The 24,908-nt window shown below is 37.6% G+C and overlaps 1 protein-coding gene across 1 annotated transcript in view; it reads right to left on the bottom strand.

The window, feature by feature from the left end:
- Positions 1–24,908, bottom strand: part of TMEM232 (transmembrane protein 232) — a 389,554-nt gene that overhangs the window by 152,949 nt on the left and 211,697 nt on the right.

The following is a 24,908-nucleotide window of genomic DNA, read 5'->3' on the forward strand; positions in this document are numbered from 1 at the left end:
ACAGCCCCATGACCCTGGAAGTTCTGGTGGAATTCTAAGCCTAAGAATTTGATCTAAGATATATTAAAAAAGAAAAAAAAATGATGTGACTTCAATACTTCTCTCAAATAAGGGTGGAACTGTGGCAGAAAATTTAGCAACAGCTCAATGGAAGTGTTGGCAGTACAAAGCTGGGTCCTAAACTAGTGGAAATTTAGTATTAAACCATCCACATAATTATATTATTAAATTTATTATGAAGAAATTATTGTGAGCTCAGAAATATGTGATGCAACAAAATGGTGATAGAGAATATGGTTTTGAAGGAGAGAAAGTGGGTTTAAAAGAAAAGCTCTTAGGAAAGAGTCTAAGGAGAGACAGAGCTGGTGAAAATTTCCATATTCAAAAAGTCTGATCAGTTTTTAAGACTATAATGTCTAATATGCACTTTTTTCAAGTTGTTGTCTATACCCTTTTTGGCATGCTTCTCTCATATCACTAGGTTGCTTTATGCTGCACTAAACACTTCTCAAATCCTTCCATTTATCGTCATCTCCATCATCATTTCCCTAATCTAAACCATCATCTCTTACCTGGATTAAGGCCTCCCTTTTTATAATCCCTGCATCCACCATGTCTTACTCTTTTTATTCTTGTCTCTATACAGTAGCCAGAGTTTTTTTTTTTCAAAATACAATGTGGATCATGTCAATCCCTGACTTCAAACTCTTCAGTAATTCCGCATTAACTTTAGGAGTAAGATTATATTCCTTGTTGAGGAAGCCTGACGTAGACTGTGCATTTGTTTAAGTGGCTTGCGTGGCTTCTCCAGACTTACTTTTCTCCCTTCTGGGCCCAGGTCTATGCGTTCCTAATACATGGGCTTTCTTGCAGTTACTGTGATGTGCCTTGCTCCACCTGACTATTGTTTGTTTGCACATGCTGTCACCACCCCTTTCTCCAATGTCCCTCTCCTCCTCCTCTCTCTCTGCTGCAGGGCTGGTTAATGCTTACTTTTTCTTCAGCTTCTCAGTTCAAGCCCACTACCATAGCTCTCAATCCGCCATGGGCATTTCCTTCATCATACTTATCTCAATCATAACTTTACATTTATCTGTGAGCCTGTATGAAATTTTTTTTTCCTGACTAGAAATATGAGCTACATGATTGTGGAGACTTTTTTTTTTTATCATTGACTCCACAGTGACCTACACGGTGCCACTAGACACTGAATGAATGTGTGTATATTTGGTAAATTACTGAATGAATAAATGAAAGTTGTGATGTTTTAATCCCCTTTATATTCCAGGCCATCAAGAAGAGTCTACCACACAACACTCTTATGTCAGCAAAGCAGTGTCCAGTAGAGCAAGAAGACGACAATCTCAAGAGGTAGGTCGTTAGAGTGGAGCTAATAGCAGGGATTCAAAGGGAAATAACTCAAGTGACATGTGACCAGGGAAAATATATGGAGCCCTCTCCTAACCCATAAGATTCACAAGTATTGTGGGGCAGAAGAGCAGTAAGCTTCCCACTGCATGTAGAATAGGGGCCCTAGCCATTCTATTGAAATATTAAAATGATTCTAGAATGCTGGGGAGTTAGGGGGCATCTGCGGCTGAGACTTGGGTTAACTATATTCATTCAACAAAATTTGGGCACTTCTGATATTCAAAGAATTGTGCTAAATGCTGTGAAAAGATAAATGAGACAGAACTTTTAAATTAGTTAATGGTTAAAGGTGTTCAAGCAAGTTGCCTCAAATTCCTTCTTGAATTATAAAAGTTTAAGATAAAGACATGCATAACAATATACATAATGTTAGAAAGCCTTTAAAATGGGAAGATTAGATGGATATGCTTGTGCACCTGATTTCTAGTTATCTCAGTTGAATAGTTTGTACTGGAAAAGAAAAATGTATAAATAACTATAATACAACATGAGACATAAGAGAGATAAGTATTCAATGATATAAACAGAAAAATGTAGTAAAATGGTTAAGAAACAGGTTCTGGACTCAGATCTCTAAGCAAATTTTCATCCTACCACTTAGTATTATTTATCACTCTGTTCCTTGCTGTCTCCATTTTTAATACAAAAAAATAATAGTACCTTCCTTGTTATGTATTTATAAAAATTAAAAAAGGGATAAGACAGAGAGGGGACTTCCGGGAAGATGGCGGAAGAGTAAGACGCGGAGATCACGTTCCTCCCCACAGATACACCAGAAATACATCTACGCGTGGAACAACTCCTACAGAGCATCTACTGAACGCTGGGAGAAGACCTCAGACCTCCCAAAAGGCAAGAAACCCCCCACGTACCTGGGTAGGGCAAAAGAAAAAACTAAACAGAGACAAAAGGATAGGGACGGGTCCTGCACCAGCGGGAGAGAGCTGTGAAGGAGGAAAAGTGTCCACACACTAGGAAGCCCCTTCGCGGGTGGAGGCTTCGGGAGGCGGAGTGGGGGAGCTTGGGAGCCGCGGAGGAGAGCACAGAAACAGGGGTGCGGAGGGCAAAGCGGACAGATTCCAGCGCAGAGGATCGGGCCGACCGGAACTCGCCAGCCGAGAGGCTTGTCTGCTCGCCCGCCGGGGCGGGCGGGACTGGGAGCTGAGGCTCCGGCTTTTGTCGGAGCGCCGGGAGAGGACTGAGGTTGGCGGCGTGAACACAGCCTGCAGGGCGTTGGTGCACCGCGGCTGGCCGGGAGAGAGTCCGGGGAGAAGTCTGGAACTGCCGAAGAGGCAAGAGACTTTTACGTCCCTCTTTGTTTCCTGGTGCACGAGGAGAGGGGATTAAGAACGCTGCTTGAGAGAGCTCCAGGGACGTGCGCGAGCCGCGGCTAGGGGTGCGGAGTCCAGAGATGGACGTGGCTAGGGCCGCCCAGAGCGGCTAGGGCCGCTGCTGCCGCCACCGGGAGGCCTGTGTGCGAACACAGGTCACTGGCCACGCGCCCTTCCGGGGAGCCTGTGCAGCCCGCCACTGCCGGGGTCCCGGGATCCAGGGACAACTCCCCCGGGAGAACGCACAGGCGCGCCTCAGGCTGCAACGTCTCGCCGGCCTCTGCAGCCGCAGGCCCACCCCACACTCCGTGCCCCTCCTTACCCCAGGGCCTGAGTGAGCCAGAGCCTCCGAATCAGCGGCTCCTTTAACCCCGTCCTGTCTGAGCAAAGAACAGACGCCCTCCGGCGACCTACACGCACAGGCGGGGCTAAATCCAAAGCTGAGCCCCTGGGAGCTGTGAGAACAAAGAAGAGAAAGGGAAATCTCTCCCAGCAGCCTCAGAAGCAGCGGATTAAAGCTCCACAATCAACTTGATATACCCTGCATCTGTGGAATACCTGAATAGACAACCAATCATCCCAAATTAAGGAGCCCTGTGGATGAAAGGCTCTTGGTGCTGCAGCCAGGAGTCAGTGCTGTGCCTCTGAGGTGGGAGAGCCAACTTCAGGACACTGATCCACAAGAGACCTCCCAGCTGCACATAATATCAAACAGCAAAAATTTCCGAGAGATCTCCATCTCAACGCCAGCACCCAGCTTCACTCAACGACCAGCAAGCAACAGTGCTGGACATCCTATGCCAAACAACTAGCAAGACAGGAACACAACCCCACCCATTAGCAGAGAGGCTGCCCAAAATCATAATAAGTCTACAGACACCCCAAAACACACCACCAGACGTGGACCTGCACACCAGAAAGACAAGATCTAGCCTCATCCACCAGAACACAGGCACTAGTACCCTCCACCAGGAAGCCTACACAACCCACTGAACCAACCTTAGCCACTGGGGACAGACACAAAAAACAACAGGAACTACGAACCTTCAGCCTGCAAAAAAGGAGACCCCAAACACAGTAAGATAAGCAAAATGAAAAGACAGAAAAACACACAGCAGATGAAGGAGCAAGATAAAAACCCATCAGACCTAACAAATGAAGAGGAAATAGGCAGTCTACCTGAAAAAGAATTCAGAATAATGATAGTAAGGTTGATCCGAAATCTTGGAGATAGAATGGACAATAGAATGGACAAAATGCAAGAATCAGTTAACAAGGACCTAGAAGAACTAAAGATGAAACAAGCAACGATGAACAACACAATAAATGAAATTAAAAGTACTCTAGATGGGATCAATAGCAGAATAACTGAGGCAGAAGAACGGATAAGTGACCTGGAAGATAAAATAGTGGAAATAACTACTGCAGAGCAGAATAAAGAAAAAAGAATGAAAAGAACTGAGGACAGTCTCAGAGACCTCTGGGACAACATTAAACGTACCAACATTCGAATTATAGGGGTTCCAGAAGAAGAAGAGAAAAAGAAAGGGACTGAGAAAATATTTGAAGAGATTATAGTTGAAAACTTCCCTAATATGGGAAAGGAAATAGTTAATCAAGTCCAGGAAGCACAGAGAGTCCCATACAGGATAAATCCAAGGAGAAATACGCCAAGACACATATTAATCAAACTGTCAAAAATTAAATACAAAGAAAACATATTAAAAGCAGCAAGGGAAAAACAACAAATAACACACAAGGGAATCCCCATAAGGTTAACAGCTGATCTTTCAGCAGAAACTCTGCAAGCCAGAAGGGAGTGGCAGGACATATTGAAAGTGTTGAAGGAGAAAAACCTGCAACCAAGATTACTCTACCCAGCAAGGATCTCATTCAGATTTGATGGAGAAATTAAAACCTTTAGAGACAAGCAAAAGCTGAGAGAGTTCAGCACCACCAAACCAGCTCTACAACAACTGCTAAAGGAACTTCTCTAGGCAAGAAACACAAAAGAAGGAAAAGACCTACAATAACAAACCCAAAACAATTAAGAAAATGGGAATGGGAACACACATATCGATAAGTACCTTAAATGTAAATGGACTAAATGCTCCCACCAAAAGACACAGATTGGCTGAATGGATACAAAATTTACAAGCAGCTCATGCAGTTCAATGTCAGAAAAACAAACAACCCAATCCAATAAATAGACCTAAATAGACCTAAATAGACATTTCTCCAAAGAAGATATACAGATTGCCAACAAATATATGAAAGAATCTGCAACATCATTACTCATTAGAGAAATGCAAATCACCACTACAATTAGATATCATCTCACACTGGTCAGAATGGGCATCATCAAAATATCTAGAAACAAAAAATGCTGGAGAGGGTGTGGAGAAAAGGGAACCCTCTTGCACTGTTGGTGGGAATGTAAATTGATACAGCCACTATGGAGAACAGTATGGAGGTTTCTTAAAAAACTAAATATAGAACTACCATAGGACCTAACAATCCCACTACTGGGCATATACCCTAAGAAAACCATAATTCAGAAAGAGTCATGTACCAAAATGTTCATTGCAGCTCTATTTACAATAGGCCGGAGATGGAAAAAACCTAAGTGTCCATCATCAGATGAATGGGTAAAGAAGATGTGGCACATATATACAATGGAATATTACTCAGCCATAAAAGAAACAAAATTGAGTTATTTGTAGTGAGGTCGATGGACCTAGAGTGTGTCATACAGAGTGAAGTAAATCAGAAAGAGAAAAAGAAATACTGTATGCTAACACATATATGTGGACTCTAAGGGGGAAAAAAAAAAAAAAGGTCATGAAGAACCTAGGAGCAAGACAGTAATAAAGACACAGACCTACTAAAGAATGGACTTGAGGATATGGGGAGGGGGAAGGGTAAGCTGGGACGAAATGAGAGAGTGGCATGGACATATATACACTACCAAACGTAAAATAGATAGCTAGTGGGAAGCAGCCGCATAGCACAGGGAGATCAGCTCGTTGGTTTGACTAACTAGAGGGGTGGGATAGGGAGGGTTGGAGGGAGGGAGATGCAAGAGGGAAGAGATATGGGAACATATGTATATGTATAACTGATTCACTTTGTTATAAAGCAGAAACTAACACACCATTGTAAAGCAATTATACTCCAATAAAGATGTTAAAAAAAAAAAAAAAAGGGATAAGACATAAATACCTTTGATGGAGCAAATACTAAACAAGTATCAGCTATACTATCCTTGTCATTATCATTATCAAAAAAATTCAGAGGGATAAGGCATGACTTTTAGGTGGTACTAAAAGAGAAGAGAATAAGAGAAAAAGTAATGGAAGACAAAACAATTAAGATGAGGCTTAAATGAGATGTACAATTCTTATGTTTGGAATTAAATGGGAAGTAGAGAAAAATCTTCCCAGAAACATGGTATATTACAATCCTCGGTGTACCATAACAAATTACCACAAATTGGTAGTCTTAAAAACCAGAAATCCATTTTCTCACAGTTCTAGAGGCCAGAAGTCCTAAATCAAGGTGTTGGCAGGGTTGGTTGAAGGCTCTGGGGAGAATGCATTCCAGGCTTCTCTTAGCTTCTAGTAGCTGTTGGAAATCCTTAGCATTCTTTGGCTTGTAGATACATCACTCCTATCTTTGTCTCTGTCTTCAAATGGCCTTCTCCTTCCATGTCTCTATGTCTGCTTCTTTTCTGTCTCTTACAAGGACACAAGGACACTGTGGATTCAAGGCCCATGTGACCAAGACAGCCTTAACTTTCCCTAAAGCTAAAGCTTGACTAAAGCTTAGACAGGCTTCTTCCTGACTCTAGGCACCTGATCTCCCTTGTCTTAGAGCTTTTACTGTAGAAAACTTGCAATTGTAAATTATTTCTCTTCTCCCAGCTGTTTGCCAGTTCTATTATCCAGGAACACTTTTCTCAAGGACCTGGGAGCCATCCCTTTAAAATAAAATCATCAAGAAAGATAGTGCTCCTATCTTCCAGTCTCTGTGGAAGAGTAGGAATCTAACTTAGGTGGCAATTAGCAAACACAATGACCTAATCACATTGACCAACTTCTCCTCTAACATCTTCCAATACTTTTCCACTAGCTCACCTCAGCATCAAAAAACCTCCTGTCTTTTGTTTCAGGGGAGTTAAGTTCAATCTCTCTCCCCTATTGCAAGACTTGAGTAAAGTTTTCTTCACCTGTTTAATTTATCTGGTGCAGTTTCTCTTTGATACACCCTAATTCAAGATGATCTCATCTTGAAATCCTTATCTTAGCTACCCAGATAAGGTCACATTTTATTCATTCATTTGCTCAAACATTTATTGCAGGAGGAATGTTATTATAAGGACTGAGAAGAGAAAAAAATTTAACTTAGATATTGCAGTCCAGAAATTCAAAGTTCACATGGGAGGGAGACACGTAAAGAGACATTTATAGTACACTGGAAAAATTGCTGTAAAACAGGGTTCTCTGGTGGACAAACATGGCAGATGACATAATTGAACTTAGTCTGAGAGTAAGAGAAAATTTCCTGAATGAGTTACACATAGTTTTGTCCCAATAGGATGATTACAGACTGAAGAAAAGACATTTAGGACATGTTCATTTTTTTTTTAAATATATCAAGGATAAGAAATATACAGAGATACTTACAAAAAGAAAAAACAACACACACAAAAAAACCAAAACAAGGGATAATACTGTTCCTTATAGAGTTATGGTTTTTCAAGTCCCCAAGCTCTTCTGAGGATGTAAAATATGTAGTGAGCATGCTTTAGAAGGTATTCCCCAGGAGCACATGAATAACCATGTCTCAGGCCTCTTTAATCCTGCATCTCCCACTCTGACCTAATCAATTTAGCAGGTTCTGGACTCTGATCTCTAAGCAAATTTTCATCCTGCCACTTAGTATTATTTATCACTCTGTTCCTCTGTTTGCTTTTATCTCAGGCAGACTATAATAATCTTTGGAATTACCCAATAAGGGAAAGATACTGTATTATTTAAACAAACCACAGAATTATATCCTTGTTCAGCAATTGAATGACTTGATCCTTTATCCCACTTTTTTATGAGAGAAATTGAACACGCACAGACTCATTGGTTGGCATTTTCTCTAGTATACTTCATTTTCATTTTTGAGGTCCAGCATGGATGTATGATTCTCAAAAATGTCATGGATATAGGACCTTTCACTGATTCTAAACTTAACTTATTCCAAATAATCGTAATTGAGTATAATGTTAGCTGTGGGCTTATCATTTATGTCCTTTGTTATCTTGAAGTATACCCCTTCTATACCCAATTTGTTGAGTTTTTATCATGAAAATGTGAAAATTTGAATTTTGTCAAATGCTTTTTCTGCATCTAGTGAGATAATCATATGGTTTCTATCTTTCATTCTATCAATGTGGTATATCACATTTATTGATTTAAATATGTTGAATCATCCTTGCATTCAAGAGGTAAATCCCACATGATCATGGTGTATGATCCTTCTAATGTGTCCGTTTTTTAAAATTTTTATTTATTTTTAAATAAAAAAATTTATTGCAGTATATTTCATGTACATTATATAAGTAACAGGCGTACAATACAGTGATTTACAGCTTTAAAGGTTATACTCCATTTATAGTTATTGTAAATATTGGCTCTATTTCCTCTTTTGGAATCCTTGTAGCTTACTTTATACATAATAGTTTATACCTCTTTGTTCACTACCCCTATCTTGCCCCTTCCTCTTCTCTCTTCCTACTGGTAACCACTAGTTCATTATATCTGTGAGTCTCTTTCTGCTTTGTTATATTGACTAGTTTGTTGTATTTTTTAGATTTCACATATAAGTGATACCATAAAGTTTTTCTGTCTGACTTATTTCACTTAGCATAAGATCCTTCAAGTTAATCCATGTAGCAAATGGAAAATTTTCATTCTTTTTCATGACTGAGTAGTAGTCCATTGTACATATACATACCACATCTTTATTCATCTGCTGATGAACACTTAGGTTGCTTCCATATCTTGGCAATTGTAAATAATGCTGTAGTGAACATTGGGATGCATGTTTGTTTGTTTTTTAATTAGTGCTTTGAGTTTTTGTTTGTTGTTTTCTGTTTTCTTGGATATACACCCAGGAGTGGAATTGCTAGGTCATATGGTAGTTCTGTTTTTAGTTTTTTGAGAAACCTCCATACTGTTTTCCACAGTGGCTGCGCCAGTTTACATTCCCAATGACAGTGTACAAGAGGTCCCTTTTCTCTACATCCTTGCCAATGTTTGTTATATGTGTTCTTTTTGAAGAAAGCCATTCTGACAAGTGTGAGGTGATAGCTCATTGTGATCTTGATTTGCATTTTCCATATGATTAATGATGTAGAGTAGCTTTTCATGTGCCTGTTGGCTATCTGCATGTCCTTTTTGGAAAAATGTCTATTCAGATCTTTCCATTTTAAAAATCGAGTTGTTTGTTTTCTTGATGTTGAGTTGTATGAGGTGTTTATATATTTTGGAGGTTAACCCCTTATTGGTCATACCATTTACAGATATTTTCTCCCATTCAGTAGGATGTCTTTCTGTTTTGTTGATGGTCGCCATTTTTTGTGCAAAAGCTCAAGTTTAAATAGGTCACATTTGTTTATTTCCTGTGCTTTAAGAGAAAGATCCCCCCAAAAATGTCAGCCTATGTATTGCTCTAGGAGTTTTATGGGTTGTGGTCTTACATTTAGGTCTTTACTTTTATTTACATTTAGGTCTTTAATCCATTTTGAGTTTATTTATGTATATGGTGTTAGAGAATGTTCTAATTTCATTCTTTTACATGTAGCTGTGCATTTGTCCCAGCACCACTTTTTAAAGAGACTGTTTTTTCTCCATTGTATATCCATGCCTCTTTGTCATAGATTAATTTACCATAAGTGTGTGAGCATTTCTGGGCTGTCTATTCTGTTCCATTAATGTATGTGTCTGCTTTTAGCCAGTACCATACTGATTTGTTTACTGAAGCTTTGGAGTATAGACTGAAGTCAGAGCGCATGATTCTTCCAGCTCTGTTCTTCTTTTCTCAAGATTGTTTCACCTATTCAGGGTCTTTTGTGTTTCTGTATACATTTGAAAATTATTTGTTCTAGTTCTATGAAAACTGCCCTTGGTATTTTGATAGGGATTGAACTGAATCTGTACACTGCCTTGGGTAGTTTGGCCCTTGTAACAATATTAATTCTTACAATCAAGGAACACGGTTTATCTTTCCATCTCTTTGTGTTGTCTTCGATTTCTTTCAGCAGTGTCTTACAGTTTTCTGAGTACAGGTCTTTTACCTCCTTAGGTAAATTTATGTCTAGGTATTTTATGATTTTTGATGTGATGGTAAATGGGTTGGTTTCATTAATTTCTCTTTCTGATAGTCTGTTAGTGTATATTAATGCAAGAGATTTCTGTGTATTAATTTTATATCCTGCAAACTTTACCAAATTCATTGATGAGCTCTAGTAGTTTTCTGGTGTCAACTTTAGGATTTTTTATATATAGTATCATGTCACCTGCAAACAGTGACAGTTTTACTTTTGCTTTCCAATGTGGATTCCTTTTATTTCTTTTTTATTCTCTGATTACTGTGGCTAGGACTTCCAATACCGTGTTGAATACAAGTAACAAAAGTGGGCAACCTTGTCTTATTCTTGATGTTAGAGGAAATGCTTTCAGCTTTTCACCATTGAGTATGATGTTAGCTATGGGTTTGTCATATATGGCCTTTATTATGTTGAGGTATGCTTCCTTTATGCACACTATCTGGAGAATTTTTTAAATAAATGGATTTTGAAATTTGGCAGAAGTTTTTCCTGCATTTATTGAGATGATCATACTGTTTCTATTCTTCAGTTTGTTAATGTGGTGTGCCACACTGATTGATATGCAGATATTAAAAAATTCTTGCATCCCTGGGATAAGTCCCTTGTGATCATGGTGTCTGATCCTTTTTATTTTATTTTTTTCTCACAAACACACACTGTATTTTATTTTTACAAGAGATAAATAAACTGACACCAAGCATTGTAAATGGATGACCACAACAAAAGCAACAATGATTGCAATTACCAAACACAAAACACACTCATACTATGTCATAATATTGACATTCAGTCCGGTAATCCTCCACTGTAACAGCTCCTTTACTTTGCAGTGAAAATTGATTTGTATATTTTTGCCTCTGAGTCCTTGTGGGATTTTTTTTTTATTATTCAAACAGAAAGTCACAAAAATTATCATCATCCTCATCAGTTCACTCAGTCCCATGTAATTAATTTTTGTTTCATCTTGATCTTTTGTTAGCACTTTTATGAATTCATCAGTTTTCCATTAGAGTTCTGAAAATGCTTATTCATGCAGTTCAGCAGTATAGTCAGTTAACAGAAACCTGTACTTGTCAGAGTCTTTTCCATGAATTCCTTGAAGATGAAACCCTATTATAGGAACACTTTTGCAGAAGCATCAGAGTACACCCAGAACTGTCTGTAAATGACAAAAGACTTAAAAATGACCATGGTTAAAGATTTTATGAAAGCTCATAATAATGCAATTGACAAGGAAATTTAGTTATTTCTGAGATATACATTTTAAAGTAATAACCAGAATTATGACTTATAACATTATACCAGAACATATAAGATTTTTAGAAATTTCATGTAATGTCTGAAACATTTATATTAACATATTTCCATACAAATAACCCAAAGACAGTTTAGTATTAGTTGTTTTTTATATTTGTTTGTTTTTTTTATACTGCAGGTTCTTATTAGTCATCAATTTTATGCACATCAGTGTATGCATGGCAATCCCAATCACCGAATTCAACACACCACAATCCCCGCCCCACTGTGGTTTTTCCCACCTTGGTGTCCATACGTTTGTTCTCTACATCTGTGTCTCAATTTCTGCCCTTCAAACTGGTTCATCTGTACCATTTTTCTAGGTTCCACATACATGCATTAATATACGATATATGTTTTTCTCTTTCTAACTTACTTCACTCTGTATGACAGTCTCTAGGTCCATCCACATCTCAACAAATGACTGAATTTCATTCCTTTTTAGGGCTGAGTAATATTCCATTGTATATGTGTACCACATCTTCTTTATCCATTCATCTGTTGATGGGCATTTAGGTTGCTTCCATGACCTGGCTATTGTAAATAGTGCTGCAATGAACATTGGGGTGCATGTGTCTTTTTGAATTATGGTTTTCTCTGAGTATATGCCCAGTAGTGGGATTGCCGGATCATATGGTAATTCTATTTTTAGTTTTTTTAGGAACCTCCATACTGTTCCCCATAGTGGCTGTATCCATTTACATTCCCACCAACAGTGCAAGAGGGTTCCCTTTTCTCCACACCCTCTCCAGCATTTGTTGTTTGTAGATTTTCTGATGATGCCTATTCTAACTGGTGTGAGGTGATACCTCATTGTAGTTTTGATTTGCATTTCTCTAATAATTAGTGATGTTGAGCAGCTTTTCATGTGCTTCTTGGCCATCTGTGTGTCTTCTTTGGAGAAATGTCTATTTAGGTCTTCTGCCCATTTTTGGATTGGGTTGTTTGTTTCTTTAATATTGAGCTGCATGAGCTATTTATATATTTTGGAGATTAATCCTTTGTCCATTAATTTGTTTGCAAATATTTTCTCATGTTCTGAGGGATGTCTTTTCATCTTGATTATGGTTTCCTTTGTTGTGCAAAAGCTTTGAAGTCTCATTAGGTCCCATTTGTTTATTTTTCTTTTTATCTCCATTACTCTAAGAGGTAGATCAAAAAAGACCTTGCTGTGATTTATGTCAAAGAGTGTTCTTCCTATGTTTTCCTCTAAGAGTTTTATAGTGTCTGGTCTAAAATTTAGGTCTCGAAACTATTTTGAGTTTATTTTTGTGTATGGTGTTAGGGAGTGTTCTAATTTAATTCTTTTACATGTAGCTGTCCAGTTTTCCCAGCAACACTTACTGAAGAGACTGACTTGTCTCCATTGTATATCTTTGCCTCCTTTGTCACAGATTAGTTGACCATAGGTGCATGGGTTTATCTCTGGGCTTTCAATCTTGTTCCATTGATCTCTGTTCTCTTTTTGTGCCAGTACCATATTGTCTTAACTACTGTAGCTTTGTAGTATAGTCTGAAGTCAGGGAGTCTGATTCCCCCAGCTCCGTTTTTTCCCCTCAAGACTGCTTTAGCTATTTGGGGTCTTTTGTGTCTCCATACAAATTTTAAGATGATTTGTTCTAGTTCTGTAAAAAATGCCATTGGTAATTTGATAGGGATTGTATTGAATCTGTAGATTGCTTTGAGTAGTATAGTCATTTTCACAATATTGATTCTTCCAATCCAAGAACATGGTATATCTCTCCATCTGTTGGTATCATCTTTAATTTCTTTCATCAGTGTCTTATAGTTTTCTGCATACACGACTTTTGTCTCCCTAGGTAGCTTTATTCCTAGGTATGTAATATTTTTTGTTGCAATGGCAAATGGGAGTGTTTCCTTAATTTCTCTTTCAGATTTTTCATCATTAGTGTATAGGAATAAAAGAGTTTTGTATCCTGCAACTTTACCAAATTCATTGATTAGTTCTAGTAGTTTTCTCCTGGCAATTTTAGGATTCTCTATGTATAGTATCATGTCATCTGCAAACAGTGACAGTTTTACTTTTTCTTTTCCAATTTGTATTCCTTTTATTTCTTTTCCTTCTCTAACTGCTGTGGCTAGGACTTCCAAAACTATGCTGAATAATAGTGGTATGAGTGGACATCCTTGTCTCGTTCCTGGTCTTAGAGGAAATGCTTTCAGTTTTTCAACATTAAGAATGATGTTTGCTGTAGGTTTGTCATATATGGCCTTTATTATGTTCAGGTAGGTTCCCTCTGTGCCCACTTTCTGGAGAGTTTTTATTATAAATGGGTGGTGAATTTTGTCAAAAGTTTTTTCTGCATCTATTGACCTGATCATATGGTTTTTATTCTTCAATTTGTTAATATGGTGTATCACATTGATTGACTTGCGTATATTGAAGAATCCTTGCATCCCTTGGATAAATCCCACTTGATCATGGTGTATGATCCTTTTAATGTGTTGTTGGATTCTGTTTGCTAGTATTTTGTGGAGGATTTTTGCATCTATATTCATCAGTGATATTGGTCTGTAATTTTCTTTCTTAGTAGTATCTTTGTCTGGTATTGGTATCAGGGTGGTGGTGGCCTCATAGAATGAGTTTGGGAGTGTTCCTTCCTCTGCAATTTTTTGGAAGAGTTTGAGAAGCATGGGTGTTAGCTCTTCTCTAAATGTTTGATAGAATTCACCTGTGAAGCCATCTGGTCCTGGACTTTTGTTTGTTGGAAGATTTTTAATCACAGTTTCAATTTCATTACTTTTGATTGGTCTGTTCATATTTTCTGTTTCTTCCTGGTTCAGTCTTGGAAGGTTTTACCTTTCTAAGAATTTGTCCATTTCTTCCAGGTTGTCCATTTTATTGGCATAGAGTTGCTTGTAATAGTCTCTTAGGATGCTTTGTATTTCTGCGGTATCTGTTGTAGCTTCTTTTTCATTTCTAATTTTATTGATTTGAGTCCTCTCCCTCTTTTTCTGGATGAGTCTGGCTAATGGTTTATCAATTTTGTTTATCTTCTCAAAGAACCAGCTTTTAGTTTTATTGATCTTTGCTATTTTCTTTGTTTTTATTTCATTTATTCCTTCTCTGATCTTTATGCTTTCTTTCCTTCTGCTACCTTTAGGTTTTGTTTGTTCTTCTTTCTCTAGTTCCTTTAGGTGTAAGTTTAGATTGTTTACTAGAGTTTTTTTTTGTTTCTTGAGGTAGGCTTGTATAGCTGTAAACTTCCCTCTTAGAACTGCTTTTGCTGCATCCCATAGGTTTTGGATCGTTTTTTCATTGTCATTTGTCTCTAGGTGGTTTTTGATTTCCTCTTTGATTTCTTCAGTGACCTCTTGGTTGTTTAGTGATGTATTGTTTAGCCTCCATGTGTTTGTGTTTTTGACGTTTTTTTCCCTGTAATTCATTTCTAATCTCATAGCGTTGTTGTCAGAAAAGATGCTTGATATGATTTCAATTTTCTGAGGCTTTATTTGTGACCCAAGATGTGATCTATCCTGGAGAATGTTCCATGCGCACTTGAGAAGAAAGTGTAATATGCTGGTTTTTGATGGAATATCCTATAAATATCAGTTAAATCTATCTGGTCTATTGTGTCATTTAAAGCTTCTGTTATTTATTTTCATTTTGGATGATCTGTCCATTTGTGTAAGTGAGGTGTTAAAGTCCCCCACTATTATGGTGTTACTGTTGATTTCCTCTTTTATAGCTGTTAGCAATTGCCTTATGTATTGAGGTGCTCCTATGTTGAGGGCATATATATTTAAAATTGTTATATCTTTTTCTTGGATTGATTCCTTGATCATTATGTAGTGTCCTTTCTTGTCTCTTGTAACATTCTGTATTTTAAAGTCTATTTTATCTGATATGAGTATAGCTACTCCAGCTTTCTTTTGATTTCCATTTGCATGGAATATCTTTTTCCATCCCCTCACTTTCAGTCTGTATGTGTCCCTAGGTCTGAAGTGGGTCTCTTGTAGACAGCATATATATGGATCTTGTTTTTGTATCCATTCGGCAAGCCTGTGTCCTTTGGCTGGAGCATTTAATACATTCCCGTTTAAGGTAATTATCGATATGTATGTTCCTATGACCATTTTCTTACTTGTTTTGGGTTTTTTTCGTAGATCCTTTTCTTCTCTTGTGTTTCCCACTTAGAGAAGTTCCTTTAGCATTTGTTGTAGAGCTGGTTTGGTGGTTCTGAATTCTCTTAGCTTTTGCTTGCCTGTAAAGCTTTTGATTTCTCCATCAAATCTGAATGAGATCCTTGCCAGGTAGAGTAATCTTGGTTGTAGCTTCCTCCCTTTCATCACTTTAAGTATATCATGCCACTCCCTTCTGGCTTGTAGACGTTCTGCTGAGAAATCAGCTGTTAACCTTATGGGAGTTCCCTTGTATGTTATTTGTCATTTTTCCCTTGCTGCTTTCAATAATTTTTCTTTGTCTTTAATTTTTGCCAATTTGATTACTATGTGTCTCGGTGTGTTTCTCCTTGGGTTTATACTGTATGGGACTGTCTGAGCTTCCTGGACTTGGGTGGCTATTTCCTTTCCCATGTTAGGGAAGTTTTCCACTATAATCTCTTCAAATATTTTCTCGGGTCCTTTCTCTCTCTCTTCTCCTTCTGGGACCCCTGTGATGCAAATGTTGTTGTGTTTAATGTTGTCCCAGAGGTCTCTTAGGCTGTCTTCATTTCTTTTCATTTTTTCTTTATTCTATTCCACAGCAGTGAATTCCACCATTCTGTCTTCCAGGTCACTTATCTGTTCTTCTGCCTCAGTTATTCTGCTATTGATTCCTTCTAGTGTAGTTTCCATTTCAGTTATTGTATTGTTCATCTCTGTTTCTTTGTTCTTTAATTCTTCTAGGTCTTTGTTAAACATTTCTTGCATCTTCTTGATCTTTGCTTCCATTCTTTTTCTGAGGTCCTGGATCATCTTCACTATCATTATTCTGAACTCTTTTTCTGGAACGTTGCCTATCTCCACTTCATTTAGTTGTTTTTCTGGGGTTTTATCTTGTCCCTTCATCTGGTACATAGCCCTCTGCCTTTTCATCTTGTCTTCTTTCTGTGAATGTGGTTTTTGTTCCACAGGCTGAAAGATTGTAGTTCTTCTTGCTTCTGCTGGCTGCCCTCTGGTCGATGAGGCTGTCTAAGAGGCTTGTGTAAGTTTCCTGATGGGAGGGACTGGTGGTGGGTAAAGCTGACTGTTGCTCTGGTGGGCAGAGCTCAGTAAAACTTTAATCTGCTTGACTGTTGATGGGTGGGGCTGGGTTCCCTCCCTGTTGGTTGTTTGACCTGAGGCAACCCAATACTGGAGCCTACCTGGGCTCTTTGTTGTGGCTAATGACAGACTCTGGGAGGGTTCACGCCAAGGTGTACTCCCGAGAACTTCTGTTGCCAGTGTCCTTGTCCCCACGGTGAGCCACAGCACCACCCCCCCGTCTCTGCAGGAGACCCCCCAACACTAGCAGGTAGGTCTGGTTCCATCCCCCTGGGGTCATTGCTCCTTCCCCTGGGTCCCCATGCACACACTACATTGTGTGTGCCCTCCAAGAGTGGAGTCTGTTTCCCCCAGTCCTGTCGAAGTCCTGCAATCAATTCCCACTAAGCTTCAAAGTCTGATTCTCTAGGAATTCCTCCTCCTGTTCCCAGACCCCCAGGTTGGGAAGCCTGGCGTGGGGCTCAGAACCTTCAGTCCAGTCGGTGGACTTCTGTGGTGTAAGTGTTCTCCAGTCTGTGAGTCACCCACCCAACAGTTATGGGATTTGATTTTACTATGACTGCGCCCCTCCTACCATCTCACTGTGGCTTCTCCTTTGTCTTTGGATGTGAGGTATATTTTTTGGTGAGTTCCAGTGTCTTCCTGTCGATGATTGCCCAGCAGCTAGTTGTGATTCTGGTATTCTCGCAAGAGGGAGTGAGAGCACGTCCTTCTCCACCATCTTGGTTCCTCCCTGATCCTTTTAATGTATTGTTCAGTTTGCTAATATTTGGTTGAGGAGGTTTGTGTCTATATTCGTCAGTGATACTGGCCTGTAATTTTCTTTTTTGTGACATCTTTATCTAGTTTTGGTATCAGGGTGATATTGGCCTCATAGAAAGCTTGGGAGTATTCCTTCCTCTGCAAATATTTTTCGAATAATTTGAGAGGATAGGTGTTAATTCTTCTCTAAATGTTTAGTAGAATTCATCTGTGAAGACATCTGGTCCTGGACTTTTGTTTTTTTGGAGTTTCTAAATTACTGATTCAATTTCATTACAGGTAATTGGTCTGTTCACATTTTCTGTTTATTCCTGGTTGAATCTTGGGAGATTGTACATTTCTAAGAATTTGTCCATTTCTTCTAGGTTGTCCATTTTATTGGCATATAGCTGTTCATAGTAATCTCTTATGATCTTTTGTAATTTGTGCTATCAGTTATAACTTCTTTTTCCTTCCTCATCTTATTGATTTAGGCCCACTCCCTGTTTTTCTTGATGAGCCTGGTTAAAGGTTTATCAATTTTGTTTATCTTTTCAAAGAACCAGTTTTTAGCTTCATTGATATTTTCTATTTTTTTTTTAGTTTCTATTTCACTTATTTCTTCTCCAATCTTTATGATTTCTTTCCTTCTACTACTTTGGGCTTTGTACTCCTTCTCTAGTTCCTTTAGGTATAAAGTTAGGTTGTTTATTTGAGATTTTTCTTGTTTCCTAAGTGAGCTTGTTTTGCTATAAACTTTCCTCTTAGAATTGCTTTTGCTGCATGCCACAGGCTTTTGATCATCATGTTTTCATTTTCATTTGTCTCTAGGTATTTTTTCATTTTCTTTTTGATTTCTTCAGTGATCCATTGCTTATTTAGTAGCATATTGTTTAGCTTCCATGTGTTTGTGTTTTTTACAATTTCTTTTTCTTGTAGTTGATTTTTTTAATAGATCTTTATTGGAATATAATCTTTATTGGAATATCTTTATAGATATAGATCTTTATATAGATCTTTATTTAGATCTTTATTTATCTTTATAAAGATCTTTAATAGATCTTTATTGGAATATAATTGCTGTACGATTTTGTACACCAAACTGAGTCAGCAATATGCATACATAGGTCCCCATATGCTCTCCCTCTTGAGCCTCCCTCCCATCCTCCCTATCCCACCCATCTAGGTCATTGCAAGGCACTGAGCTGATCTCCCTGTGCTATGCTGCTGCTTCCCACTAGCTAACTATTTTACATTCAGTAGTGTACATACGCCAATGCTACTCTCACTTTGCCCCAGCTTTCTCCTCCCACCCTGTGTCCTCAAGTCCATTCTCAATGTCTACATTTTTATTCCTGCCCTGCATAAGTACCATGTTTTTTTTTTTTAGATTTCATATATATACATTAACATACGGTATTTTTCTCTTTCTGACTTACTTCAATTTTTATGACAGACTCTAGGTCCATCCACCTCACTGCAAATAAATCAATTTCATTTCTTTTCATGGTTGAGAAATATTCCATTGTATATATGTGCCACATCTTCTTTATCCATTCATCTGTCAATGGATATTTAGGTTGGTTCCATGTCCTGGCTATTGTAAATAGTGCTGCAGTGAACATTGTGGTATATGTCTCTTTTTGAATCATGGTATTTTCAGGGTATATGCCCAGTAGTGGGATTGCTGGGTCATATGATAATTCTATTTTTAATTTTTTTAAGGTATCTCCATACTATTTTCCATAGTGGTTGTATCAATTTACATTCCCACCAACAGTGCAAGAGGGTTCCATTTTCACCACACCCTTTCCAGCATTTATTGTTTCTAGCTTTTTTGATAATGGCCATTCTGACCAGCATGAGGTGATACCTCACTGTAGTTTTGATTTGCATTTCTCTAATAATTAGTGATGTTGAGCATCATTTCATGTGCTTCTTGGCCACCTGTATGTCTTCCTTGGTGAAATGTCTATTTAGGTCTTCTGCCCATTTTTTAACTGGATTGTTTGGTTTTTTGATATTGAGCTCCATGAGCTGTCTGTATATTTTGGAGATTAATCCTTTGTTGTTTTATTTGCAAATATTTTCTCCCATTCTGAGGGTTGTCTTTTTGTTTTGTCTATGGTTTCCTTTGCTGTGCAAAAGCTTTGAAGTTTCATTAAGTTCCATTAGTTTCTTTTTGTTTTTATTTCCATTACTCTAGGAGGTGGGTCAAAAAAGATCTTGCTGTGGTTTATGTCAAAGAGTGTTTTTCCTATGTTTTCCTCTAAGAGTTTTATAGTGTCTGGTCTTACATTTAGGTGTTTAATCCATTTGGAGTTTATGTTTATGTATGGTGTTACATAGTATTCTAATTTTATTCTTTTACACGTAGCTGTCCAGTTTTCCCAGCACCACTTATTGAACAGGCTGCCTTTTCTCCACTGTGTGTTGTTGCCTCCTTTTTTGTAAATTAGGTGACCTTATGTGCATGGGTTTATCTCCGGGCATTCTATCCTATACCATTGATCTATATTTGTTTCTGTGGCAGTACCATACTGTCTTGAATACTGTAGCTTTGTGGTATAGTTTGAAGTCAGGGAGCCTGAAAACTCCATTTTTCCTTCTCAAGATTACTTTGGCTATTCAGGGTCTTTTGTGTTTCCATATGAGTTGCAAAATTTTTTGCTCTAATTCTGTGAAGAATGCCATTGGTAGTTTGATAGGGATTGCATTGAGTCTGTAGGTTGCTTTGGGTAGTATAGTCATTTTCACAATGTTGATTCTTCCAACCCAAGAACATGGTATATCTCTCCATCTGTTTATGTCATCTTTGATTTCTTTCATCAGTGTTTTATACTTTTCTGCGTACAAGTCTTTCACCTCCTTAGGCAGGTTTATTCCTAGGTATTTTATTCTTTTTGTTGCAGTGGTAAATGGGAGTGTTTCCTTAATTTCTCTTTCTGACCTTTTGTTGTTGGTATGTAGGGATGCCAGAGATTTCTGTGCATTAATTTTGTATCCTGCAACCTTACCAAATTCATTGATTCGTTCTAGTAGTTTACTTGTGGCATCTTTAGAATTTACTATGCATAGTATCATGTCATCTGCAAACAGTGACAGTTTTACTTCTCCTTTTCCAATTTGTATCCCTTTTTTTTTTTCTTCTCTGATTGCCATGGGTAGGACTTCCAAAACTATAAGAGTGGCAAGAGTAGACATCCTTGTCTTGTTACTGATCTTAGTGGAAATACTTTGTTTTTCACCATTGAGAATGATGTTTGCTGTGGGTTTGTCATATATGGCCTTTATTATATTGAGGTAGGTTCACTCTATGCCCATTTCCAGGAGAGTTTTTATCACAAATTGGTTTTGAATTCTGTCAAAAGCTTTTTCTGCATTAATTAAGATGATCATATGGTTTTTATTCCTTAATTTGTTAATGTGGTGTATCACACTGATTCATTTGCATATACTGAAGAATCCTCGCATAAATCCCACTTGATCATGGTGTATGATCCTTTTAATATGTTGTTGGATTCTGTTTGCTAGCATTTTGTTTAGGATTTTTGCATCTATGTTCATCAGTGATATTGGTCTATAATTTTCTTTTTTTCTGATATGTTTGTCTTGTTTTGGTATCAGGGTGATGGTGGCTTTGTAGAATGAATTTGGGAGTGTTCCTTCCTCTGCAATTTTTGGGAAGAGTTTGAGAAGGATCAGTGTTAGCTCTTCTCTAAATGTTTGATAGAATTCGCCTGTGAAGCCATCTGGTCCCAGACTTTCATTTGTTGGAAGATTTTTAATTACAGTTTCAATTTCATTACTTGTGATAGGTCTGTTTATATTTTCTAATTCTTCCTGGTTCAGTCTCGGAAAATTGTACCATTCCAAGAATTTGTTGGTGGTTGTCCATTTTTTTGGCATATAATTATTTGTAGTAGTCTCTTATAATCCTTTGTATTTCTGCAGTGTCAGTTGTGGTTGGTTTCTCCTTTTTCATTTCTAATTTTGTTAATTTGCATCCTCTACCTTTTTTCTTGATGAGTCTGGCTAAGGGTTTATCAATTTTGTTTATCTTCTCAAAGAACCAGCTTTTAGATTTATTGATGTTTTCTATTGTTTTCTTCGTTTCTATTTCATTTATTTCTGCTCTGATCTTTATGATGTCTTTCCTTCTACTGACTTTGGGGTTTTATTTTCTTCTTTCTCTAGTTGTTTTAAGTGTAGGGTTAGTTTGTTTGAGATTTTTCTTGTTTCTTGAGGTGAGATTCAATTGCTATAAATTTCTCTCTTAGAACTGCTTTTGCTGCATCCCATAGGTTTTGGGTCATCATGTTTTCATTGTCATTTGTTTTTATGTATTTTTAAATTTCTTCTTTGATTTCTTCAGTGATCTCTTGGTTATTTAGTAGTGCACTGTTTACCCTCCATGTATTTGTGTTTTTTACAGTTTTTTTCCTGTAATTGATTTCCAATCTCATAGCATTGTGGTCAGAAAAGATGCTTGATATGATTTCAATTGTCTTAAAATTTCCGAGGCTTGATTTGTGACCCAAGATGTGATCTATCCTGGAGACTGTTCCATGTGCACTTAAGAAGAAAGTGTATACTGCCACTTTGGGGTAGAATGTTCTATAAATATCAATTAAATCTATCTGGTCTATTGTATCATTTAAAGCTTGTGTTTCCTTATTTATTTTGTTTGGATGATCTGTCCATTGGTGTAAGTGGGCTGTTTAAGTCCCCTACTATTATTGTGTTGCTGTCGATTTCTCCTTTCATGGTTATTAGCATTTGCCTCATGTATTGAGGTCCTCCTATGTTGGGTGCATAAATATTTATAATTGTTATATATTCTTCTTGGATTGATCCCTTGATCATTACGTAGTGTCCCTCCTTATCTCTTGTAACAGTTTTTATTTTAAAGTCTATTTTATCTGATACGAGTATTGCTACTCCAGCTTTCTTTTGATTTCCATTTGCATGGAATATCTTTTTCCATCGCCTCACTTTCAGTCTGTATGTGTCCCCAGGTCTGAAGTGGGTCTCTTGTAGACAGTGTATATATGGGTCTTGTTTTTGTATCCAGTCAGCCAGTCTGTGTCTTTTGGTTGGGGCATTTAATCCATTTACATTCAAGGTTACTATCAATATGTATGTTCCTATTACCATTTTCCTAATTGTTTTGGATTTGGTTTTGTGGGTCTTTTCCTTCTCTTGTGTTTCCCCCCTAGAGAAGTTTCTTTAGCATTTTTTGTAAAGCTGGTTTGGTGGTGTTGAATTCTCTTATCTTTTGCTTGTCTGCAAAGCTTTTGATTTCTCTCTTGAACCTGAATGAGATCCTTGCTGGGTAGAGTAACCTTGGTTGTAGGTTTTTCTGTTTCATCGTTTTAAGTATCCTGCCACTCCCTTCTAGCCTGCAGAGTTTCTGCTGAAAAATCAGCTGATAACATACAAAGGAATCCCCATAAGGTCATTTTTTTGTTTTTTCCTTGCTGCTTTTAATATTTTTTCTTTGAATTTAATTTTTGTTAGTTTGATTAATATGTGACTTGGTGTGTCTTTCCTAGGGTTTATCCTGTTTGGGACTCTCTGTGCTTCCTTGAATTGGATGACTATTTCCTTTCCCATGTTAGGGAAGTTTTTGAGTATAATTTCTTCAAATATTTTCTCAAACCTGTTCTTTTTCTCTTCTTCTCCTGGGACCCCTATAATTAGAATGTTGGTGTGTTTAGTGTTGTTCCAGAGGTCTCTGAGATTGCCTTCAATTCTTTTCATTCTCTTTTCTTTATTCTGCTCCTCAGCAGTTATTTCCACCATTTTGTTTTCCAGCTCACTTATTTTTCTGCCTCAGTTATTCTGTTATTGATTCCTTCTAGTGTATTTTTCATTTCAGTGTTTGTGTTGTTCATGTCTGTTTGTTCTTTAGTTCTTCTAGACCTTTGTTAAACATTTCTTGTATTTTCTCAATCCGTGCCTCCCTTCTATTTCCAAGATTCTGGATCATATTTACTATCATTACTCTGAATTCTTTTTCAGGTAGATTGCCTATTTCCTCTTCACTTATTCTTGTAGGTTTTTACCTTGCTCCTTCATCTGTGACATATTTTTTTGCTGTCTCTTTTTGTTTTTTTGAGTGGGACTGTGTTCCTGTCTTACTGGTTGTTTGGTCTGAGGCTTCCAACATTGTAGTTTGTAGGCTGTGGGGTAGAGCTGGGTCTTGGTGCTGAGAAGAGGACCTCCATGAGACCTCACTTTGATGAATATTCCCTGGAGTCTGCATTTCTCTGTTAGTCCAGTGGTTCGGACTTGGAGCTTCCACCGCAGGAGCTTCAGCCTGACCCCCTGCTCATGAACCAAGATCCTGCAAGCTGTGTGGGGTGGTTTCTGCCTCTGGGTATACAGTTGACACTTGGTATCCATGGGGGTTGTTTCCAGGGATCCCGAGAATACCAAAATCCTAGGAAGCTCAAGTTCCTTAATCTGGCTTCCAAATCTGTGGGCTCCACAGCCTCAGATTCCTTGTAGTTGATTTTAGTCTCACAGCATTGTGATAGAAGAAGATGCTTGCTTGATATTATTTCAATTTTCCTAAATTTACCAAGTCTTCTTTTGTGGCCCAGCATGTGATCTATCCTGGAGAATGTTCTTTGTGCACTTGAAAAGAATGTGTATTCTTCAGTTTTCGGATGGAATGATCTATATATATCAGTTAAGAAGTCCATATGGACTAATGTGTCCTTTAAGGCCTGTGTTTCCTTATTGATTTTCTGTCTGGATAATCTATCCATTAATGTAAGTGGGGTGTCACAGTCCCCTACTATTATTGTGTTACTGTTGATTATTCCCTTTATGTCCATTAATTTTTGCTTTATGTATTTAGGTGCTCCTATGTTGGGGTGCATATATATTTACAATTGTTATAGCTTCTTCTAGTTTTATAACATAGTGTTTGGAAAAGTTACACTGTATGATTTCAGTCCTCTTAAATTTGCTAAGTTTTTTTTTTTTTGTGGCCTAACATATGATCCATCCTGGAGAAGGTTCTGTGTGCACTTGAGAAAAATGTGTATTATGCTGCTATTGGGTGGAATGTTATATATATATATATATATATCCATTAAGTCCATTTGGTATAATTATAATAAGTTCAATGTTTCTTTTTATGTTTCTGCCAGAATGTTCTATCCATTGTTGAAAGTGAGGTATTGAAATTTCTTATTATTATTGTGTTGTCATTTTTTTCCTTCAGATCTTTTAGTATTTGCTTAATATATTTTGGTGCTCCAGTGTTGGATGCATATATATTTACAATAGTTTTATCCTCTTAATGTATTGACCCCTTTGTTGTTATATAATGATCTTTTTTGACTCTTGTTAGTTTTTGACTTAAAATCTATTTTTTCAAATGTAAATATAGCTACTGTTGTTCTCTTTTATATTTCATTTCATTGGAATATCTTTTTCTATCCCTTTATTTTGAGTTTCTATATGCCTTTAGAATTGAAGTCAGTCTC

The sequence above is a fragment of the Globicephala melas genome, chromosome 3 (assembly GCF_963455315.2).
Source record: "Globicephala melas chromosome 3, mGloMel1.2, whole genome shotgun sequence".
Taxonomy (NCBI): Eukaryota; Metazoa; Chordata; class Mammalia; order Artiodactyla; family Delphinidae; genus Globicephala; species Globicephala melas.